The sequence below is a fragment of the Crotalus tigris genome, unplaced genomic scaffold, assembly GCF_016545835.1.
Source record: "Crotalus tigris isolate CLP2741 ecotype Arizona unplaced genomic scaffold, ASM1654583v1 scf7180000024437.13266115, whole genome shotgun sequence".
Classification (NCBI taxonomy): Eukaryota; Metazoa; Chordata; class Lepidosauria; order Squamata; family Viperidae; genus Crotalus; species Crotalus tigris.
In genome coordinates this window covers 3,584,318-3,606,234 of record NW_024100606.1, presented here as the reverse complement: position 1 = coordinate 3,606,234, position 21,917 = coordinate 3,584,318, and the positions used below count along the sequence as shown (strand labels likewise).

Here is a 21,917-nt window from a genome sequence, read left to right as displayed (position 1 = left end):
GGACTGGGTTAGTTGTGGGACCAATTTCTCCCACAACATCTGCCTGCCACCTTATGGGTCCTGAACCACCACTTTGGTAGTGGCCCCTGTGCTCTAGAATGCTTCCTCCCACCCTTGATATAAGACAGCCTCCAACTCCACTCATCTTTGGGAAAGGGCTGTTATATCCAGGCTTTTTCTCCAGGAATTTGGGTCCAGTTGAACAGAGTTCCATTTTGGTTGTTTTTATTGTTATGCTTGGCCAGCATTTTTTTAATTTTATATTTATTCAATGTTTTTTGTTATTTGGATTTTCCCCTGATTTATTATTTCTTGTTGGTGTATGCCAGGGGTAGGCAACCTTGGCTCTTTTGTGACTTGTGGACTTCAACTCCCAGGCTCAGGATTCTGGGAGTTGAAGTCCATGAGTCATAAAAGAGCCAAGGTTGCCTACCCCTGGTGTATGCCATACACAGTCAAATTGAGTTGGGCTGCCTTATAAATCTAGTAAATAGTTAAACACAACAAATAACCACATCCAATTTTCTGTGGTGTGAAAAAAATATAGAAGTTACATTAGAAATTACACTACATAGTTGTAGTATAAAAAAAATGAAATAATTCCATAATAAAAAAAAACATGTTTGGAAGTACCGTACCTTGCCTTCAGAACAGAGCAATTCACATGTACCTTCCAAGAAAGCCCAGATAATGTCTGGTTCTAGTTTCAACACTTTTATATCAAAGTGAGGATTTTGGAATAAGACTACCTAAACTCCTATTCAAAAATGAGACTTGCTTATTAATAAATTTTCTTTAAAAATAAAATTCTTGTGCTCTTATATTTGTAATTATAACCCTACTTCCAAATCAATTTTGAAGTACTTACAGGAAAGAAAAATAAAAGTTTTGAAATACCTTTACAATCTCAGAATTTACTGTTATTGACAATCTCTTTGGAGATGGGGGTGCACAGAAAGAGGCAAAAGGAAGCAAGTGACAAAGTGGGCATTGCAACACTAACACTATCCCCCTTTTATATATGTACAGACATCCCACGCAAATACATAGTGGAGTTTGTGTCAGGAGGTCACAACACATTTCATCATTTTGGTATGAGCATTGCTGGCTGAAATGTAGAGAGATCTCATACATGTAAAACATGCAAGGAGACCTAGGAATAATTTTGAGCTAGAAGAGTTCTACAAGGAAAAGTTGAGAAAAAAACCCAAAAGCAAAAACAGAAAGTCTCTTAGCTAGCTACAGAAAATGTTGGGAAACTACATATTATTTTTGCCAATGGAAGCATTATAAAGTAGGCCCAAAGATGCCCATTTTTTTACGCCTGCCACATTGACAGTTTTCTTATTTTGAATGATAATGATACAAAAATAGTTAAATATACATCCAAATTTTCCAAGATTTCAATGCCACAACTTTTGCAGTCAGCTCTGTAACATGCAACCTCCAAGATTATTTTTCTAGTCATTTCATTTTCCAAATAAAAGGATTATTCAGTTCATGCAAATTTATCTCATGTGACATGTTATAAAGAAAAGCTGCATTTAAAAAAAAGCTGTGGATTTAACTAGTTCTCAGTTCTCAACAGAAGCTTTGTTCTGCCAGCCTGTTTTGGTATTTTAACAAAGCATGGCTTATCTCCCCCCACACCCACCTTGAGGCAAATCAGGTATTAGAACATAAAGAAAATAAAAAGGGAGAAGAGAAGCAGTTATACAGTTACAAGCAATTTTCTTCTCTTTCTTCTTTTCATAAATCTATCTATATCATTAGAAAACAAAAATGTGGACTTTGTACGTTCCATACCAGGAATTCAAGATGATTTTATGATTTTTTATGATTTTATGATACGTAGGACAAATACTAAAAAGAGGAATGTAATTTTTAATGATACTAACATTTGAAAAGCATCTCAGAAGCCCTTTTTTGCCTATTCTGTTAACGATGTCATAAACATTAAACAATAAGTAACCTTTTCTCCAGCTCATGCAAATTATGCTAAAAACTTACAGAAGTTTTTGTTAAGTTTATGTTTGCTTCTGAGAAGAACACACTACTGAAAACAAGTGAGCGAAGTACAATTGAAGTGTAACGACTGCAGACCTACTAAAAATCTGGATGGCCTGGGTTAGACAATGAAGGATTTGAGAGGATTGCTTGCCTGATTTTGAATTGGTTTGGTTTCCTTTTTCTTGTGGAACTACAGCCAAAGAGTTCCAGCTATGCTTGGAGCTATGGCCATAACATTAAACAAAACAGCATGTTTTCACCTAGGATTAAATAGACATGACAGCAGCAGAGACAACACACAGAATGAAACATATCCTGCAGGAAGTCATGTACCAAGGGCTCCAAATGCTCCAGACTACTCTGAAAATCTGGTTCAGCAACTGACCACTATCCTTGACATATCTAGCCTTGCAACTATGCAGAAAATATTTAATCATCTCAAAATCATGTTATAGCTACCCTATTACATCATTTGGGGCATTTAGAAATCTAAAAAGAAAATAGAAAAATAAAAACACAGTTTCCTACAAGCCATGTATGGGTAGCATTCTTGTAGCCTGTCTGCCCTTTGGCAGTTTTATGTATTTAGTTGAAATAGCCATACATGGCTAATTCAGTTTTATGGAATATCCACATGAAATCAACAGCAGGAGCATGTTCACTTCCTTAGAAACACTCACAGTTTCTCAGATTGCAGCAGTCTGATTGGAAAACCAAATATAGTAACATAATCTTCAAAAGCGTGGATAAATGTTAGAACTCTCTATCTCCGCAAATGTATTTCAGGTTTATGCTGAACATCTACACCTATCACCACTTGACATACTAAACATTATTATTTCCTGAATAGAGACATTATATTGTTTTATGTATTTTTGATACCTGAAAACAAAATGACTTTTATACACAAAAGCATTAAATGAAAGATAATTAATGTATTTTCTCCCAATATTTGAAAAATAGTTTTACTTAAAAACTTCCAATTAAGAAACACACCAAATACAGACAGTCCTCAATTACCTCATGTGATGGTAACTGGGACTGAAATTTCCATTACTAAGTGATGCGATACTAAACCTGCAACATCACATTGCTGCCTCCTTAGCAACAGCAATCCTAGCACTCCTTTTCACTGTGTAAACCAAATTTCACCAGTCATTAAATGAGGAACCATCCCAAGCCAGGCCACTTCCAGCTTAATTCCTTCCACTCCCAAGTCTCCATAAGGTAAGAAAAGACTGCCTCCTGTTCCAGTACTCCTCCTTCCTGTCTCCGCCAGCCTTTGCCACCTTGCACTCCAGTTGCTCTCTCGGCCCTGGCCGTGTGAGATGAGCACAGGATAACTCTCTAAACCAGGGCTTTTCAACCAATGGTACGGGTACCACCTGTGGTACATTGACACCTGGCAGGTGGTATGTGACCATCCTAGAAAAGTGGTAGCAGGGGAGGGGAATGAGCTGAACCGGTGGCAGCACCGCACAAGCCTGAGTGAGAGATGGCTGGAACAGCAGGGCTGTCAGGTCTCAGTGGAAGCACCAGGATCAGCGCCAGACTCCAGCTGGAGCTTGGCACTGATCCTGGCACTTCTGCTGAGCCCAGAAGAAGCACCAATCAGCTGGAATGTTGCAGCATCTCCAGGGTCTTGTGATTTACATTCAGATGTTTGGCAAATGATTCATATTTATGACGGTCACAGTGTCCCAGGGTCATGTGAAGTGACCAAAACCTGCTGCAACCACACTGCAGACGGGGGGAATAAAAACCAAACACTCCCCACCCCACCCCCACTGCCAATCCTCAACAGAAATGCTCACAACAGTGAAAACCTTGGACAGGAGGAAGAGCGCCGCCGGGCAGGCAGGTAGGCGTCTTGCTCGACTGTGCCTTGGGGGACACTTTTTCGGTGCCACTGTAACTTCGAACAGTCACTAAGCGAACTGTTGTAAGTCGAGGGCTACCTGTACTTTATCACTTTTTTCCTTTTTTTTTTTTTGGTCATCAAGTTTTTGACACCTTGCTAGGCGACTGGTGGTACTCGGATATTGCCATATCCTAAAAGTGGTACAATGGGTGAAAAGGTTGAAAAGCCCTGCTCTAAACAGGACCAGTAGAGTGCTGGCTCAGCAGGATCAGCAGTGTGCAGGGTGGCAGAAATGACTTTCCACAGATTGGCTGGCCCAGTGAGGAGATGAGGCAGCACTCCTTGGTGGCAATTGCACAGGGGTTGAGACACAGGCCTAGGGATGGTGGCAGCTGGCTGAGATCTGGGCTTCCCTACTTCAGCCCCAGTATGACGCTACTGTATACCACTGTGCAGGATGGCTAAAAGGGTGACAGTTGGAATACCTACCCCTTTTAAGTGTGGGCAGGCTGCCATATTCTCTAATTTTGATTACATGCATGCAGAGGGCACTGCAATAGTCGTAACTGCAGTGGGCACTACAATGACCATAATTTTGTGGACCAGGCATAGGTAACATTTATTCAGCACCACATACTTTTGAACAATTGCTGAATGAATTGTTGTATATAACTCAAAAACCACCTACGCACATTATAGCTAGAATAGGATAACTATTTTTGTTTTTTTTAAAGCCATGTTGTAAATTAAGTTTAAAAAATGGATTAGTTCATCCACTTCCGGTGGATCTGCGCGCACGATGGCGGCTACTTTGTAGCCGTCCTCCTGGGTGTTTGAATCGCTATGAACAGCGGCCATCAGCTGTTCAGCGGTTCAAAATCCCCCTCCCGGGCAAAGGGGGGGGGGAAGAGGGTTGTCTGAATAGTGGTAGAGCCACTCTCATGCACCCCCAAGGCTTTTTTGGGGGGGTGAGAGGAGTGCTCCCACGGAGTTCAGACTGTCTCCGCTTCCCAGCTGCTTTTGTCCCTAGGGACAAAACAAGCCGCTGCAACCACCTCCGCGATTAAAGTGATCTGGTGAGTTTTTTTTAGAGGCGGACAGAGCTGAGTAGAGGATTTAGCTTTTGCTTTCTTTGATTTTATTTGGATTTTAAGTTTAAAGATTTACTTTTACTTTTATATTCCCTCTTTTTATTTTTTTCCTTTTGTTGAAAGGGAAAGTAAAATGGCGATCGGCAAGCCTTTCGGTTTTTTTTTTTCCTTTGGGAAGGTAGAATGGCGATCGGCAGGCTTTTTGGTGTTTTTTTTATCCTTTTCCTTTTTTTTTTAATGATTGGAACGGAATATGGATTTGATTTTGATGTTGGGTTTGGATTTTAGAAGCATTATTATTTTTGTTTAACTTCTTTGTTTTGCTTTTTGTACTTTTAAAAAAATGGAATGGATTTTTCTATTTAATTATTTTTTTCTTCTTCCCTTTTCTTTTTTTAACTCCTTTCTTTTTATTATAATGATCTCCTTTTGAAGGATTTTTTGATTTTTTGGAGTTAATCCCTCTTTTTCTTTTGTTTAATTTTTGTAACTTTTAAGAAGGAGTAAAGATTTTTCTAAGATGGTTCCAAAGCGTTCAGTATCTTTTTGTTATAATGATCTCCTTTTGAAGGATTTTTTGAATTTTTTTGGACTTAATCTCTCTTTTTCTTTTGCTTAATTTTTGTAATTTTTAAGAAGGAGTAAAGATTTTTTTTAAGATGGCTCCAAAGCGTCCAGTAATTCCTACAACTCCTAAGGTGGTTTCTTCTTCGGTGTTATCATCAGTGCAACAACCTAAATCAATAGCTTCACCCTCTTCCTTGGTACAGCCAATAATTGTGAAGGATTTGCAAGATATGATGGGAAATGTTATATCTCAAATTAGGGCAGAAATGAAAGAGATTTTAGAGGAAAATAATAAGATTTTGAGGCAAGAGATAGTTTTGGCTCTAAAAGGAGTTGCCTCTGTTCTTGAAAAGCTGAACTCTCGTGTAGAAGAGGTAGAAGAAAAAGTGGAATTGATGGAGGGAAAATTTGAAAGCATGGAAAAAGAAATGGAAAATGAGATTCTTATGCTTCAATATAGACAAATGGAATATGCCTTAAGAATCAGAGGTTTGGGAGAGTCTGTGCAAGGAGATCTGAGAGAGATGGTTGCAAAGGACTTTGCTGTGATTTTGAATAAAGAAAAAGAGGAAATACTTAGTGAAATTGAAAAATTATTTAGAGTTAACTCTGTGGTGGCAGTGCAAAAGAATTTGCCAAGAGATGTGGTAATTTACTTTGGGAAAAGATCCCTGCGCAACGAAATTATACAAGCTTTTTATAAGAAGAGATTTCAAATTGCTTCACAAGATGTTATAATTCTAAAGGAGATCCCATCTAAAATTTTAAGAAGAAGAAAGGAGTTTGCTTTTTTAGCAGATGAACTTAAAAAGAGACGAATCTTGTTCAGATGGGATGTTCCGATTGGAATGGTGGTGAATTACCTGGGGATATGTTATAGACTTAATACTGTTTCTCAAGCAAAAGACTTTTATACTTCGGTCCTGGGGGTATGTTCATCGCCATCTATTAAGTTTAAAGCTTTGGAAGAAAAGAAGGTAGAATTGCAGTCTGAAGAGCCTATACTTATGAAAATTGGGAAACCTCAGTTTGAGGGGCCTCAACAAGTTGAGATGGAGGAGCAGAGGATAACCTGTGCAACATATAACTGTAAAGAAAAGGAGCAACAGAAGAAGGTTAAGGAAGCCTCACAACTATTGGTTTCTGAATCTGCGGGAGAAGTAGGATTTATAAATTTTTTGGAGCAACTTTTAAGGGTAGAATTGCAGTCTGAAGAGCCTATATTAATGAAAAATGGGAAATCTTAGTTTGAGGGGCCTCAACAAGTCCAGATGAAGGAGCAGAGGACAACTCGTGCAACATATAATCGTAAAGAAAAAGAGCAACAGAAGAAGGAGTTTAAGGAAGCCTCACAAGTATTGGCTCCTGAGTCTGCGGGAGAAGCAGGATTTATAAACTTTTTGGAGCTACCTTTAAGGGCAGATTTCAAAGCACTTCTTTCGAGATTTATGGATAAGAGAGACTGACAAGGATGGAGATCGAATGAAAATTCTAGATAAGAAGTTTAAGTTTAAGTACTTAGTTTAAGTATTCAAAAGAGTACTGAGTCTGTGGGAGAAGCAAGATTTACAAACTTTTTGGAGTTAGCTTTAAGGGCAGTTTTCAAAGCACTTCTTTTGAGGTTTATGGACAAGAGAGACTGATAAGGAATGTGTTTATTGTGGATGGAATTTGTTATTGGTAAAGATTTAAATGTGTATAAGGGAATTTTAATGGTTTATGGACAAGAGAGACTGATAAGGAATGTGTTTATTGTGGATGGAATTTGTTATTGGTAAAGATTTAAATGTGTATAAGGGAATTCTAATGTTTTAAGTAATGTTCAAATTTGTGTTTTGGAGGGAGTTTATAAAGAATGATGGATAATAACATAAGTATGATATGAAAAGGTTCAGAGTATATTATAATGTGTTTAATGATTGGGGTTTATTATTATTATTATTATTATTTTTAAGAGAAGATAACTTGTTTAATTAAATGTACCTAGATTTGTTTAGGATTTATATGTCTTTTAAGTTTTTTTTTTTGATAGGAGAGAAGATTATGGAGATTGAATGAAAATCTTAGATAAGAAGTTTAAGTTTAAGTATTTAGTTTAAGTATTCAAAGAGTATTTAGTTTTAATGGTATAATGAAGGTTTATATGTTTATTTTTGTGTTCTAGGATAAAGAAAGAGGGAGAGATTAGATTTTATATTGTAGGTATAGATATTCAAAGAAAGTAATGTTTAAATTTGTGTTTTGGAGGGAGTTTATACAGAATGATGGATAATAATATAAGTATGATACTAGAAAATGTTTAGAGTATATTATAATGTGTTTAATGATTGCAATTATTATTTTTTAAAGAAGATAACCTATTTAATTTAATGTATTTAGATTTGTTTAGGATTTATATGTGTTTTAAGTTTTTCTTTTCTTTTCCTGAAAAATTTTAATTAAGCCTGTACTCAGCTCTGGGAAGGTTGGGGGAGGGTTTGGGAGGTTTGGGGAGGTGGGGGAGGGTATGGGAGGGTGGGGGGGGTTTGGGGAGGGGATTTGTTTTGTAAAATTTAAAAAACTTTCAATAAAAAAATGGATTAGTTCAAGAAAACAATATTACCCATTCTGCCCATAGATATTATATATCGCAAAAAAAAAAAATAGCGTAAAATATGTGCACAGAAATAGAAGCCTCTCCAGAGAGTAGGACATAAATTATCCTTAAATCAGTGAGAGACTTCAAAAACGCTTCCCAGAAAAATAGGGTGTACTTATTCATGGCAGCATTTGCCTTGTTTGAACCAACCTTCATTCATTGCTATGTCTGCCTTGCACATCAGCAAGTGGAAAGTTCAAGACTGTTACAAAAGAAATATCTCCTAATTTGGTCATCTTTATCTCCAATTGAGTCATTTTGGTGTAGTGGTTAAGACATTAGGCTAGAAACCTAGATAGTCCTGCCTTGGGCACAAAATACCAGTTGGTTGAATTTAGGCCAGCCACTTTCTTTCAACCCTAGGAAGGTGGCAATGGCAAACGACTTCTGAAAAATCTTCCCAAGAAAACCTCAGAGACTTGTTCAGGCAGTCTCTGAGAATCGGACACAATTGAATGGAAGAAAAACATTCTAATTACCAATATTTGAGTAGTAGGGTGATGACTATTCTTTGACAAAAGAAAATTCCCTGGGCTTAAAACTTCATTGCATACAGCTGGATCAATGCATCAGTATCCTTTCATTGAAGAGGGAAATCTCTTTTTATCTGTGGTGGAAATGAGGAAAAGATAAAGTTGCTTTCACAGAACAAACTGTTCTTTTGGCACAAGGCAAACAATTATTTAAAAATTATTTAGCAGATAATGAAGGGAGAGAAATGTTAGTGGTCAAGTTGAATATACATGCTGAGTTAAAGCCCTCAAGCTTCATATTCTGGGAGATATCATTACTGATTATTGAAGAAGTGATTCCTAATGTACAAAGACCACGAAAAGACTGTGGACAGCCTAAACAAGAGAAAGCTGTTGACAATTTGGGGAACTTGAAGAGAAAAGAAAAAAACTTATGGCAGCTTATTGGTTTAAAAGATTTCCATAGAATACGATACATTCACTGAACACAAGCAGTCTGTAATTCCTGAAACGTTATGCAATAATAACTAAAAAATTAATACATGTATTAATTTGTCATGCACATGTCTCCCCTCTTTACCAAAAATATTACAAACTGGTCCAAATTCCAAAGGTCAGAGAAATTCAACTTTTGTGAATACTGCTACTTTTCCACTAAAACACACATATATCTGAAAATGGTCAGCCCTATTTCCAAAGACTGCTCTTTTGTCATACCAAATGTCAACTGTATTCATCCTCTTATTATTCATCTTCTGAGGAAAAAAAGAGAGAAAGACAGCAAGTGTCTTTCTGTTTATATTGAATCTTAAGATAGCACAAGGATCTCCAACCCCCAGGCCGGGGCCCACTACCGAGTCGTGGTCTATTCACAACCAGGCCATGCAAATGGCGGGCCAGCATACACACACGCAGCCTGACTTGGGTGAGCAATGGCCCGGTGTGCACGCACATGCATGTGCAGCCTAACTTGCGCAAATCAAGCTGCGCACACATGCCAGCCCACTGCTCATGCAAGTCCTATCCTCCCAACAATTTTGACAAGAAAACTGATTTAGGATCATGAATGTACAGGGTGTATCAGCACAAATGCTGCTTATACACTTGGACCTCACCAAATGGACTTCACAGTAATCATAATGGCTATGTCCTACTATGCAATCATCAGTAAACAAGCTCGGGTCTTATTGTTAAGATATATCCAAGTGTTGATTGTGGTTCAGATTATGAATTGTTGGTGGCCAAGATTAAAGTTCAAACTATGCACCATCAAAAAGGCAATGCCTTTTTGTTACCAAAATCCCTATTAAATATATAATTGAGGTGAAAAATAGATTTGAACTACTCAACAGTGCTGAGAAGACCCCTATGAACTATAGTAGGAAATTCAATTGATCATAGTTGGAACTGCACCATGCATGAAGCCAGAGAAAAATTATTACAAGTGGCATTCAGATGAAACCATAGATGAACAAAGAAAAGCAGCCAAGGCAGCAGGCAAACAGGAAGAAGCAAGAAGACTAAATGCATCTTTCTAGAGGGCAGCAAGGAAGTTTATTGGGATAAGCGATGTAAACAGCTTGAAATGGACTACATGAAAGGTCACACCAGGAATGCATTATGAAAGTCAAAAAGATCCAAGCACAATTTGACTTATAACCACAACTGAGCCCAAAATTTTTGTTGCTAAGTGAAACTTTTGTTAAGTGAGTTTTGCACCATTTTAAGACTTTTCTTGCCATAGCTGTTAAATGAACCATTGCAATGGTTAAGTTAGTAACATGGTTATTAAGTGAATCTGACTTTCCCATTGACTTTGCTTATTAGAAAGTCACAAAAGTGATCACATTACCTCAGTACACTGCAACTGTCATAAATATGATCCAGTTGTCAAGCATCTGAATTCTGATCACGTGACCAGGGAGATGCTGGAACTATCATAAGTGTGAAAAACGGCCATGAAATCACTTTTTTCTGTGCTTTTGTAACTTTGAACAGCCACTAAATGAACTGTTGTAAGTCAAGGATTGCCTGTATTACTTGCAAAGGCATCATGAAAAAGCAAGGGAAAGAACTGTCCGACCATCAATTCATCAAAAACAGATGGCAAGAATGTACAGAACAGCTGTATGCAGGTAGTTAAGGAGTCCAGCCTCAGGATGACAAGAAAAGAAAAATAGAAAACAATATCCTTGAGGAAGGATGATGAGCCAACTACCAAACAAGAGATTTCCTGGTATTGACACCATCACTGCAGAATTACTGAGACCTATATCACCCAGAATCATTAGAGACTTGTGCCAGAAAATCTGGGAAACCAACACTGGCCATAGAATTGGAAATGCTCAGTGTGCATTCCATTGCCAAAAAAGGGTGACTCTAAAGCAGACATGTCAAACTCGCAACGTCACATGACATCGAGCAACGTATCAGAGGTTTTTCCTCATTGCCGGCAATGGGGTGGGGGCGGTTTCCTCGTGACGCATCCAGCCCACAGGCTGGCAGTTTGATACCTCTGCTCTAAAGATTGCTCCAATTATTGCACGATAGCTATCATACCTCACTTCGGCAAAATTCTGCTTTAAATTATACAACAACATCTAGCATCAACCATCCAAAGGGAATTACCAGATGTCCAAGCCAGCTTCTGAAGGGGTTGTAGCACCTGTGACTATATTACAAATCTGCACTGGAAAACTCTCATGGATACCAAAATATCATGTACATATGCTTCATCGACTACAAGACAGCTTTCGATTATGTTGATCATGAGAAGCTATGAAGAATCCTACAAAACCTGGGGCTACCAGCACATCTGGCTAAGTTGGTGCAATCACTATACACAAATCAAGAAGCCACTCTACCTTATGGAGACACTGATTGGTTTAAAATAGAGAAAGAAGCACATCAAGGTTGCATTCTCTCACCTGTCTTATTCAACCTGTATGTCAAAGTGATCATGAGGAAACTAGATCTTGAAGAATTAAAAATTGGGATAAAAATAGGAAGAAGAAACGGGGCGTTGGTCTTACCTGAACGCCTTTTCTCAGTATGGAGATGGAGAATCCACCAATGGGTTTTCTCTGTCTGCCTGCTCTTGAGACCAAGTAGCCAAAGCTTGACAAGCCCCCTCTTCCCAGAGGATCCATTCTGAAGTGGCTGAAGATTGACGAGGTGTTGGCTCTCAGTTCCTATAATGGCCTGCTGACTTTAGGGTGGGTGTGGATTCTCCATCTCTGTACTGAGAAAAGGCGTTCAGGTAAGAGCAACGCCTCTTCTCCAGTGCAGGAGATGGAGAATCCACCAATGGGACATACCAAAGCCTCACTGTCCTGATAGGTGGGAGACAGATAAGGCTGGAAAATTGATCTCTGAAACCACTTGCTGGAGGACCCTCCTACCAAAGGAGGCGTCCGCCGAAGCAAACCGGTCGATCTTGTAGTGGCGTACAAACAGGGAAGGTGAGGACCACGTCGCGACCCTACAAACCTCCTCGATGGACGCCTGGGTAGCCCATGCCGCCGAGGTCACAGCGCTTCGAGTGGAATGGGCGGTGAGATGACTTGGGGGGCGGCAGGGACGATACCTGGTACGCTTCTGCGATACAATTTCGGATCCGCCTTCCAATGGTACCGGCGGAAACTTTCCGCCCCAGAGTGTCTGGTCGGAAGGACATGAAGAGAGCCTCTGACTTGCGGAAAGACTCCGTGCGTTTTATGTAACACCGCAATGCCCTGCGGACGTCCAATATATGCCACTGCCGCTCCCAGTCATGTGTTGGGTTTGGACAGAAGTTTGGGAGAATAACTTCTTGTGTCCTGTGAAAAAGAGAATTCACCTTCGGGATGAAGGAGGGATCTAACCTAAGGACCACCCTATCACTGTGGAAAATGCATAGGTCATTCCTGATCGACAGTGTGGCCAGCTCAGAAATTCGTCTGGCCGATGTGATGGCAACCAGGAACGCCACCTTTAGTGACAGGTATCGTAAAGAAACGGTCGTCAATGGTTCAAAGGGTGACCGTATGAGAGCGTGAAGTACTAGCGGCAATTCCCAGGATGGGTACCTGTGAACCACGGGGGGGGGGTCTGGTGTTACAGGCGCCTTTGATAAAGGTGCGAATCCTAGGATGGTGAGCTAAGGGGACCGAGTCCCTGCAGGTGATGAGGGTGGACAGAGCCGCCACTTGTCTGCGAATAGTTGCCGGGGCAAGGCCTCTGTCCAGCCCATCCAAAAGATAATCTACTATCTGAGGAATGGAAAGTTTGTAAATGTCAAACTGCCACTTCCTGCACCAAAGGCAAAAAGTTTTCCAGGTGGAATCATAAATGCAATTGGTCGCTGGACGGTGTGCCGCTTGAATCATGGTAATGGCGCGAGGGAAGAATAGTTCCTGCGTCATTATGCGGCGCTCAAGCGCCAGACGGTCAACTGTAACCATTGGGGTTCCGGATGACTGATGGTTCCCTGGTGCAGGGACACTCGGTGAGGGGGGATGTTCCACGGGGGCGACTGAGACAAGTTCATCAGGTCGGTGAACCACGGTCTCTGTGGCCAGTATGGTGCCACGAAAATCACTTCCGCCCGCTCATGTATCAGCTTGCGGATAGCCGCCGGTATGAGTGGAAGTGGGGGGAAGGCGTAAAGAAGGCCTTGTGGCCACTGAACTCTTAATGCGTCTGTCCCCTCCGCCCATGGATGGTAATAGCGGGAGTAAAATCTGGGGAGCTGGGCATTGTCTGATGAGGCGAACAGGTCGAGGATCGGTTGCCTGAACCTGTGGGAGATGTCTAGGAACAGGTACGGGTGTAGTCCCCACTCCAAAGGGTCCACTGTGGCGCAGCTCAAGAAGTCCGCTTGCTGGTTGTTGATCCCCGATATGTGCTCCGCCCTTAGTGACCCCAAGCTGTTCACCCCCAGGTGAACAGGAGCGGTGCCTTTGTCATGAGGGTTTTGGACTGGTGACTCCCTGACGGTTGATGTGTGCCTTGGCTACCACATTGTCCGTGAGGACTAGAACATGACGGCCCTTGATTCTGTGTCTGAAATGTTGTAAGGCTAGGTGGATTGCCCTGAGTTCTAGCCAGTTGATGTTGTTCCTTAGATCCGCAGCGGATCATCGTCCCTGCGAAAATTGAGAGCCCAGATGGGCTCCCCAATCGTACAAACTGGCGTCTGTCGTGGTGGTAACCCTGTCTGGTTCTTTGAAGGGTGACCCCTTGGTCACGGCCTGAGAGTACCACCAGCGGAGTGCCCTGTGGACTTGTGCCAGGACTGTGACTAGATGATTGGATGCGCTGGTGTTCTGCCATTGGTATGGGAGCAGAAACCACTGTAGGTCCCGCAGGTACAACCTGGCCCAGGGCACTATGGCTATGCAAGAGACCATCTTGCCTAATAATTGGGAGAGAGTTACCAGAGGAACTGAGTGCAGTCTGTATACCCAGCGAGCCAGTTCCCTGATGCTGACCACCCGCTTCTGGGAGAGTTAGACCACGCAGTTGGTTGTGTCTATCGTGGCTCCCAGATGCAGCAGCCTGGACGAGGGAACTGTCTGACTCTTCTGGAAGTTTACTGAGAAGACATGTTGCTGAACAACACGAATAACGGTCCTTACATCCGCCTGGGCTGCTTGTGAGGATGTTGCTTGAATTAAAATGTCGTCTAGGTAAGATTGGACACGTATTGGGATTATCCTGAGATTTGGCAGTTACAACTGCCAGTATTTTGGTAAACACCCTGGGTGCTGAGGACAGGCCGAAAGGGAGAGCCCTGTACTGGAAGTGTTTTCCTCCATAACAGAAGCGTAGGAACCGACGGTGATCTGGGTGAATGGGAATGTGAAGGTAGGCTTCCGTGAGATCTATCGATGCCAGGAAGTCTCCTTGTCTGATGCCTCCCAGAATGGACTGAAGGGATTGATTGCATCTTGAATTTTTTCTGTTATGTAGCGGTTGAGATTTTTGAGGCCCAGGATTGCCCTCCATCCTCCTGAGGTCTTGGGAACCATGAAGAGGATGGAGTAAAATCCTCTGCCTCTGTATTCCGCTGGGACCGGTTCTATGGCCTGAATATCCAACAGGTGTTGGATGGCCTCCTGCATGAATTTGCGCTTGATGTGGTCCCTGGAGACCGAGCAAGTGGTGAGTCGGTCTGGAGGTGTGACCAGGAACTCCAGGGACAACCCGGACTGGATGGTTTGTAGTATCCAGTTGTCTGTGGAGGTCAGTTCCCACTGGTGGAAGAAGTGGGCTAATCTTCCCCCAATGGGTAGGTCGGTGTAGGAGTCATTTGGTCTTCTGGTAAGGACGACCTGTTCCATGAAATGGCCGTTTCGTCTGGTTTTGTTGCCTGGGCCGGAAGCCCGGTCTGTCGTAGGGACGGTCATACGTCCTGTCCTGTCTGGGGGTGTATGGCTTGGAGGTCTGGGTGATAGGCGTGGTTGTCGGTTGCCGGAAGGGCTGCCTTCGAAAATAAGGCGTGGGACGTTTGTCAGACCTTTTGTTTAAGTGCGCCATGACCTTACGCTTGTCCTTGTCCTCTACAAGATAAGGGGCCAGGGCTTCCCCAAACAGGTTGCTGCCTGAGTAAGGGGAGGTCACCAGGCGCCACTTAACTTTGGCGTCGGCCTGCCAGTGTTTTAAACACAGCATTCTCCTGGCAATTATGTTAGATGCTATGGATCTGGATGAAAAAATGGCCGACTGGAGTGTTGCATCCACAGCGTATTCCGTGGCTGCCACCATCTTAGCCAGGTTCTGGTGACTCCATATGTCCTCCATAGGAACCATGGCTTGCAGTTGTTGTAGCCACAAGAGGGTGGTCCGGACAAAAAAGGAGGCCGAGGTAGCCGTTTTTACGGTGCATGCCGCTGCCTGATGGGTTTTGCAGAAGGCTTGCTCCCATCTTTTGTCGTCAGCCTTGAGAGCTTCCACTAGGTCCCCAGCCATGGCTGTCTGGGAGACCAAAGGAGTCCAGGCTTCATCTACCTTAGGGATCTCTAGGGCTTCGTTGAGGTCTGTAGATGTGCTGTACAATTTTTTGTCCGTACCACTCACTGATGGGAAGGAAGCAGGTGAGTCCCATTGTTTCTTGATCCCTTTCAGGAAAATGGCAGGGCAAGGCATGTGGTGTTGAGTTGTCACCTTCTCAAAAAATATAGGCCTGGACGTGGTGCCTGGTGTCGCCTGCGGTTGAGGGAACTGATCTGTCCCTATGTCCGCAGTGACTGTGGCCTTGTGGAGGATCGTGAGGAAGAGGTTGGAATTAAATAGCCCCCCTGAGGATGGTTCAGAAGGAAGTTCCTCATCCTCTGACATGGTAATTTCTGGTTGTTCCTCCTCTTGTGGCGAGGAGTAACCGCTCATGGATGAGTGGGCTGGGGAGGTGGGCTCCTGAATGCCTGTGGGCTCCGTGGGATGGCATGGTCGGGGTGGAGGCCCCCTGATTGTGTTGGACAGAGCGCTGCGTTAGAGCTTGGTCCACCACTTTGGTCAATAAGGCCTCCAGACATCCGTCTGCCCAGATGTCCCCTATGTCATGACCCCTGAGTACGGTGGCAGGGGGTGGCAGTGTGGGCTTGGTGGCAGCACCCACAGCATTGGCTGTTTGTTGGGCCGATGTGGAGGGCGGGACCAGTGGTGGCGGTGTTCCCGGAATGGACCATATGCCCTGGGTTGATGTCGATGGACCCAATGGTAATTCCATCTCGGTGGCCACCATTTGAACCAAATCCAATTGGGCCTGCCTCTGCGCTCTGGAGAACTCCTTCTCCAGGGCCTGGTGCCTACGGCTGGCTTGCTTTTCCACCAACTTGGAAGGCTTCTTAAGCGAATGCTTTGTCTTCGCTTTGCACTTGCCTGCCGCCTTCTGGCCAGAAGGTTCGTTGCAGCTGTAATTGGGAGGTGGAGAGGTCGTGCTCATGGGCTGAGGCAACGAGGGTCCCTCCATCCCGTTTGAGCGATCCCAGGAAAACACTGGGAAGGAGCTCAGGCAGGCAAGTAGTTGATTGGAGCGAGATTGGAACAAGCACCAAGACTGTTCCCCTGATCACCCGACCAATAAAAAATTCTCTCTGGGCTGCGGTCACGGTAGTTTGGAACCACTCTCTGGGTTCCACCTGGAGGCCTTAGATGACCAGGCAATGTGCACCAGTAAAAGGACAAAAATTCAGGGCAACCTCAAGGGGGTTTGGAGGCCTGAAGTAATCAGTAGAAAAAGGTACCAAATGGCAGCCACCCAGAATGAAAAAAGGGGATACAGGTTTCACTCCCCCCGGGTTTGAATTGTTGCTATGGTTTGGTCCTAGGCCTTGCTAGGCCTTGCAGCAGGAGTAGGCCTCTTGGCCTGGGTGCCTCCCGTGGCCTCGTTAGGCCTATACAGCTTCATGTGGGGCCCGGGGCTTCCTTACTGCAGGGGCTCGCGCTGTGTAATTCCGCGCGATTTTGGGGTTAGGTATCTTCCGGAGCCTAACCCCCCAAAGTGTGGATTACTGTGGGATTTGTTTAAAAAAACCCGTTGCTCGTTGCGGCTTTTAAAAATGGTGGCCGCGGCCCGTTTTCCTCTGAAAACGGGCTCCGCGGCCTTCTGGCAATTTTTGACGTCCAGGGGGACTGTGTGTGCAGCGCTGGTTGCGCACTGCGATTTCGCCGCTTTTGAGTCTAATTTGGCGAAGAAAACGCTTTCGTTGCCTGAAACGGCAACCAAAATGGCACCTGCGGCTTTGAAAGCGAAATTTGGGAGGCTGGGAAGAAAGGCACAGCAAGTGGTCTCTGCTGCTGCCTTCCTCCCCCCCCCCTTGCCAAGAGCCCTGGGGATTGAAAGGGAACTTCGGTGCCTGAAACGGCAACCAAAATGGCTCCCGCGGCTGCTCTGGGCTGCTGGAGCAAGCTCCGACGATCTGGATTCAAATTTTGAATCCAAGTCTGGAGCTTGTTATTTCCCCCCAAACTGGAGAGAAAAGTTGGGAGGCTGAGGAGAAAGGCACAGCAAGTAGTCTCTGCTGATGCCTTCTCCCCCCCCCCTTTCCAGAGCCTTGGGAATGGGAAGGGAAGCTAGATGAGAATTCTCTCCCCCCCCACACACCCCACCTATTAATTAATTTGAGATTAGGGATGTTCTCTGGACTTGTGGGGAATTGCTAGGGAAGGTAAATATTTTTTTTAAAAGGGATAGCCAATTATTTAGGAAGAATCCACCAATGGGATGCTTTGTCTAACCTGAAATAGCTGAGAGCCACGCCAAAACGAGTCTTCAAGAGCTGAGACCAAGTTAAGAATGGACCCTCTGGGAAGAGGGGGCGTGTCAAGCTTTGGCTACTTGGTCTCAAGAGCAGGCAGACAGAGAAAACCAATTGGTGGATTCTCCATCTCCTGTACTGGAGAAAGGAATAATCTTCAATATGCCGCTGATATAACTCTCCTCTCAGAAACTAAAGAAGGCCTGAAACATTTGATTAAGAAAATCAAAGAAGAAAGTGAGAATCTCTTTCTGAACATGCAAAAACACCAAGCTCGTGACCACTGCAAGGAAGGGAAACCTCAAAATAGATATTCATGGTGAAGAGGTGGGATATATGGAAAAATTCATTTTGCTACAGATTGCTCAAAGCAGTGAATGCAGCCCAGAAATAAACATCAGATTGCACTGAATTGCACAGCCAGGATGAACATAAGCAGAATATGGAAATGCAAGGACATCAGCCTGGCAATCAAATATATATTAGTCTGCTCTATTGTGTTCCCCAAAGCTAGCTATGGTTGTGAAAGTTGGACCTTAAAAAAGCAAAATAGGAAGAAAATCAAGTTATTTGAACTGTGATGCTAGAAAATGTTCCTGCATATTCCTTGGACAGCAAAGGTAACTAACAAGCAAGTATTGGAGCACCTAACACAGATACAGTATATCACAAGAAGGCAAAATCACAAAACCGCATCTCACTTATTTTGCCCTGTCATGTGGGGGTATTCACTGGAGAAACAATTATGTTTGGAAGAGTTAATGGTAAAAGTAAATCAGGCTACCAAGGAATATGATAGCTGGATGTCATCAAAGGTGACACCAACCAGAGCATAGAACAATTCAACAAAGTAGTGCAAGACTGGAAGATGTGGAGAGACCTGCCCCCAAAATCAGTCACGACTGAATGGAAAACATCATCATCATCATCATCATCATCATGTTCCCCTAATGCAATATAGTCTGAAAACATACACATTTACATTTTCAACATGTAAAATAGTAAAATAACTCTCAGTAGAGTTCCATCTCTCAAGGAAGGAAAACAAACTAACAAATATATTATGGAAAAGAGAAGATAAAGTTAATCCTGCTGGATCCTAAGAACATATTGTTATGCCCCAATAACAAAGTGGGTCCTTGCAGGAATTAGAGTATCAGTTTAAAGAAATAACCCAAAAACCTGAAGTTTATCTTTGGGAATTAAAAACCCGAATCACTTTAGAATATGCTACAGAGATGGAGACAGATAGGGAGATGGAGAGAGAGAGACTATTCCTAATCTCTGGCTATCAGTAGAATTGTTACATAAAGGTAACTTTCCAAATATGCATAAAGTATAAGTCACTATTCAATTAACACTCCCAAAGTGCTATCTTTTTTGCCTTCTCTCTCAAAATAGGCTTGCATTCCTCACACAAGACCTCTCTTGTTTTCCATGAGTTCCCTCTTGCCAGAATAAAAGCACAGCATTGCAGAAGTAGCACCTAAATCCTTCAGGCTTCTCTCCCTATGTAAGCGGCATCAAAAGCAGATTACCAGCTTCCTGGCAGATTCATTACTTTCGGACACTAATAGTTTTTGTTTGTTTGTTTGATTATTATAATTCATGCTTGTTAACTGCCCATCTCCCTCAGATTTACAAGGCTCTATAAGTTGGAAGAGTTATTTGCAGTTATATTTTATATATAAAAAAGTGATTCCACACAGTTCAAATAAGCAGGTTTTTAAACTAAAAGGCACACTTTAAGAATCAAATTCTCATAGAGTAGAGCTAGAAGAAACGTTGCAGGTCTTCTAGTCCAGCCTCCCGTTCAAGCAGGGGAATCTATACCAGGGGTAGGCAACCTTGGCTCTTTTATGACTCGTGGACTGACTGACTGACTCAGGAATTCTGGGTGTTGAAGTCCACAAGTCATAAAAGAGCCAAGGTTGCCTACCCCTGACCTATACTATCTCAGACAAGTGACTGTCGAGTTTCTTCTTAAAAAACTCATTGTCCAACAATTGTCTGACTAGCAAAGCGAACAAAACTATCGAAAATTTCCTCTAGGTGATTGAGTCCCAAAAGGTAAAGCTTTATTAGATAAACCATCTTGGAACTAAAGAAGCGAAATCAGCTCTAAGTTTTCCTGCATGGAAGCTTGCTTAATTAAACAATAGGTTCCTGTTCCCCCACCCACCGAGGGTTCACACTGTCCAATAGTAATACTTCTTTTTTGTTATGGGAAAAGTCACTTCTCCATTGAGCACCTGCAGCGATGACCTTGGCATGGTGCAGGCCTTCATGGTCTGTGAACAGCTTCTTGGCATTTCATTTCCTCCACTTGTTTTCTATCCCTCCCCTCTTTTCTATGGCAAGTTGATTAGCGATAGAAGCTAGCAGGCATCATAGTGATTCAAGTTTGATACTCTGCATTTAAAAATGTTTAGTACATTTTGCTCCCTCTCCTATAACTTTTGAGCTCTTTATTAACTGAAATCAATGCTTCATTATTAAATTGTTTAAACATACCGGTATTTAAACAAGTTTAAATCTGTCAAAGAAAAAGCAGCAGCTAAAGTGGAGTAGGTATCAATGTGCCATGTATGATCTGTCCACTGGCTTATATGGATATGAGCAACAAACTAGGAGTAAAGGTTTATATATTGCATTTTCCTTATGTCAGTATTTTGAATATAAGCAAATAAAACATTTTGCTGCCTTATGACTCCATGAGTAAATGTCTCTTGGATTAACTCACCTGATTCAAATTTAAACTTGCAAGCATACAGTCAACCCCATCCTCATTTTATTTATAGCTCAGGAAGAAGCCCCAATTCGTGACACATCTTCAGTCTACAACCCATTTAATTAACTATATTGTTAATTTACATGTCTGGTACGCAGGAATATGAGCATTTCCTATTTGATAAATTAGGAATATATGAAGAAATCTTCCTTCCTTCCCTTCCTTCCTTCCTTCCTTCCTTCCTTCCTTCCTTCCTTCCTTCCTTCCTTCCTTCCTTCCTCCCTCCCTCCCTCCTTCCAATCTGAGAGGATCTGAAAAGACATCAAAGCAATGTGAATGATAGGGTGCACATTCAGAAATCAGACTTCAGAGTGGGTCTTCAGAATTTTTTTTAACTTTTATTATGATTATTACTTTTTATTATGAAAAACAACAAACTTCTTGAAATCTACCACATTAATTCCAGGCACTCCTGTGCCTTTTCTTTCTCTATAGACATTACTGCAAAATCAACAGTAGCCAAGGATTCTAAAAATATTTAAAATTTTCAGTTAATAATTGAGCTTCAATCATTATCATAAATGTATGTTTGAAGCCATTTGAAAATCTGCTGTTTAAAAAGTTTAAAATCAAGTTCTATTATGTCATTAGATATTGGTAAACTAGAAGCCTCAAATACAGGTCCTGGAAGTTCAAGCCTGGATTTTAAAATGTCATGAAAAAATTAAACTTTCAAAATAGAATTACTACATTGCTGAGTAGTAATTTGATTATTTACAGGGTTTTAAACTTTGCATGAAGTAGGAAAAAGACACTATCACATCACAGTTGATCCATCATTATGGGAATTCAATACATCACTTTTATTCATTACTGGAAAGAAGAGGGAGGTTAAAAAAAAGGAAGTTATACCCTGAAATAATGAGCCATTCATAGGACAAGGGTAACAAGTACCACATGCTAGTCTTTTGTGACGCATGTGAAAAGACAGAGCTCCCAGTGCAGCTCAATTCTATTTGAGGTTCCTATCCTGCATGGGGGAGGCAGGGCATAGGGCAATGACAACATTAACATCATTTACAAAGCATTTTTGTCCTTTTCCCAAAGATTGTGAGCAATATTCTTAGAATGTATGAGGGCTTTTTGTTCAAAGCTATTCCTATACTTTTATTTCCATGCAACAGCCCTATGATTCAATATAATTAGTGAATATACTGAAAATGTAGTAGATCAGGGATTCAGGCTAATCAAGCAGCAACTACCCTAAGATCATTTATGAAATCATGGCTGCGGAAAGATTTAAACCA

The 21,917-nt window shown here is 42.2% G+C and overlaps 1 protein-coding gene across 5 annotated transcripts in view; it reads right to left on the bottom strand.

The window, feature by feature from the left end:
• The window catches only part of GJC1 (gap junction protein gamma 1), a 64,877-nt gene that overhangs the window by 5,590 nt on the left and 37,370 nt on the right, over positions 1 to 21,917 (bottom strand). The window contains exon 1 of one of the 5 annotated variants that reach the window (XM_039331404.1): positions 8,647 to 8,774. The exons of the other annotated variants lie outside the window; for them this stretch is intronic. The gene's annotated coding sequence lies outside the window, so the exon portion shown is untranslated. Of the gene's footprint in view, positions 1 to 8,646; positions 8,775 to 21,917 lie in introns of those variants that run through there. 5 annotated transcript variants of the gene reach the window in all.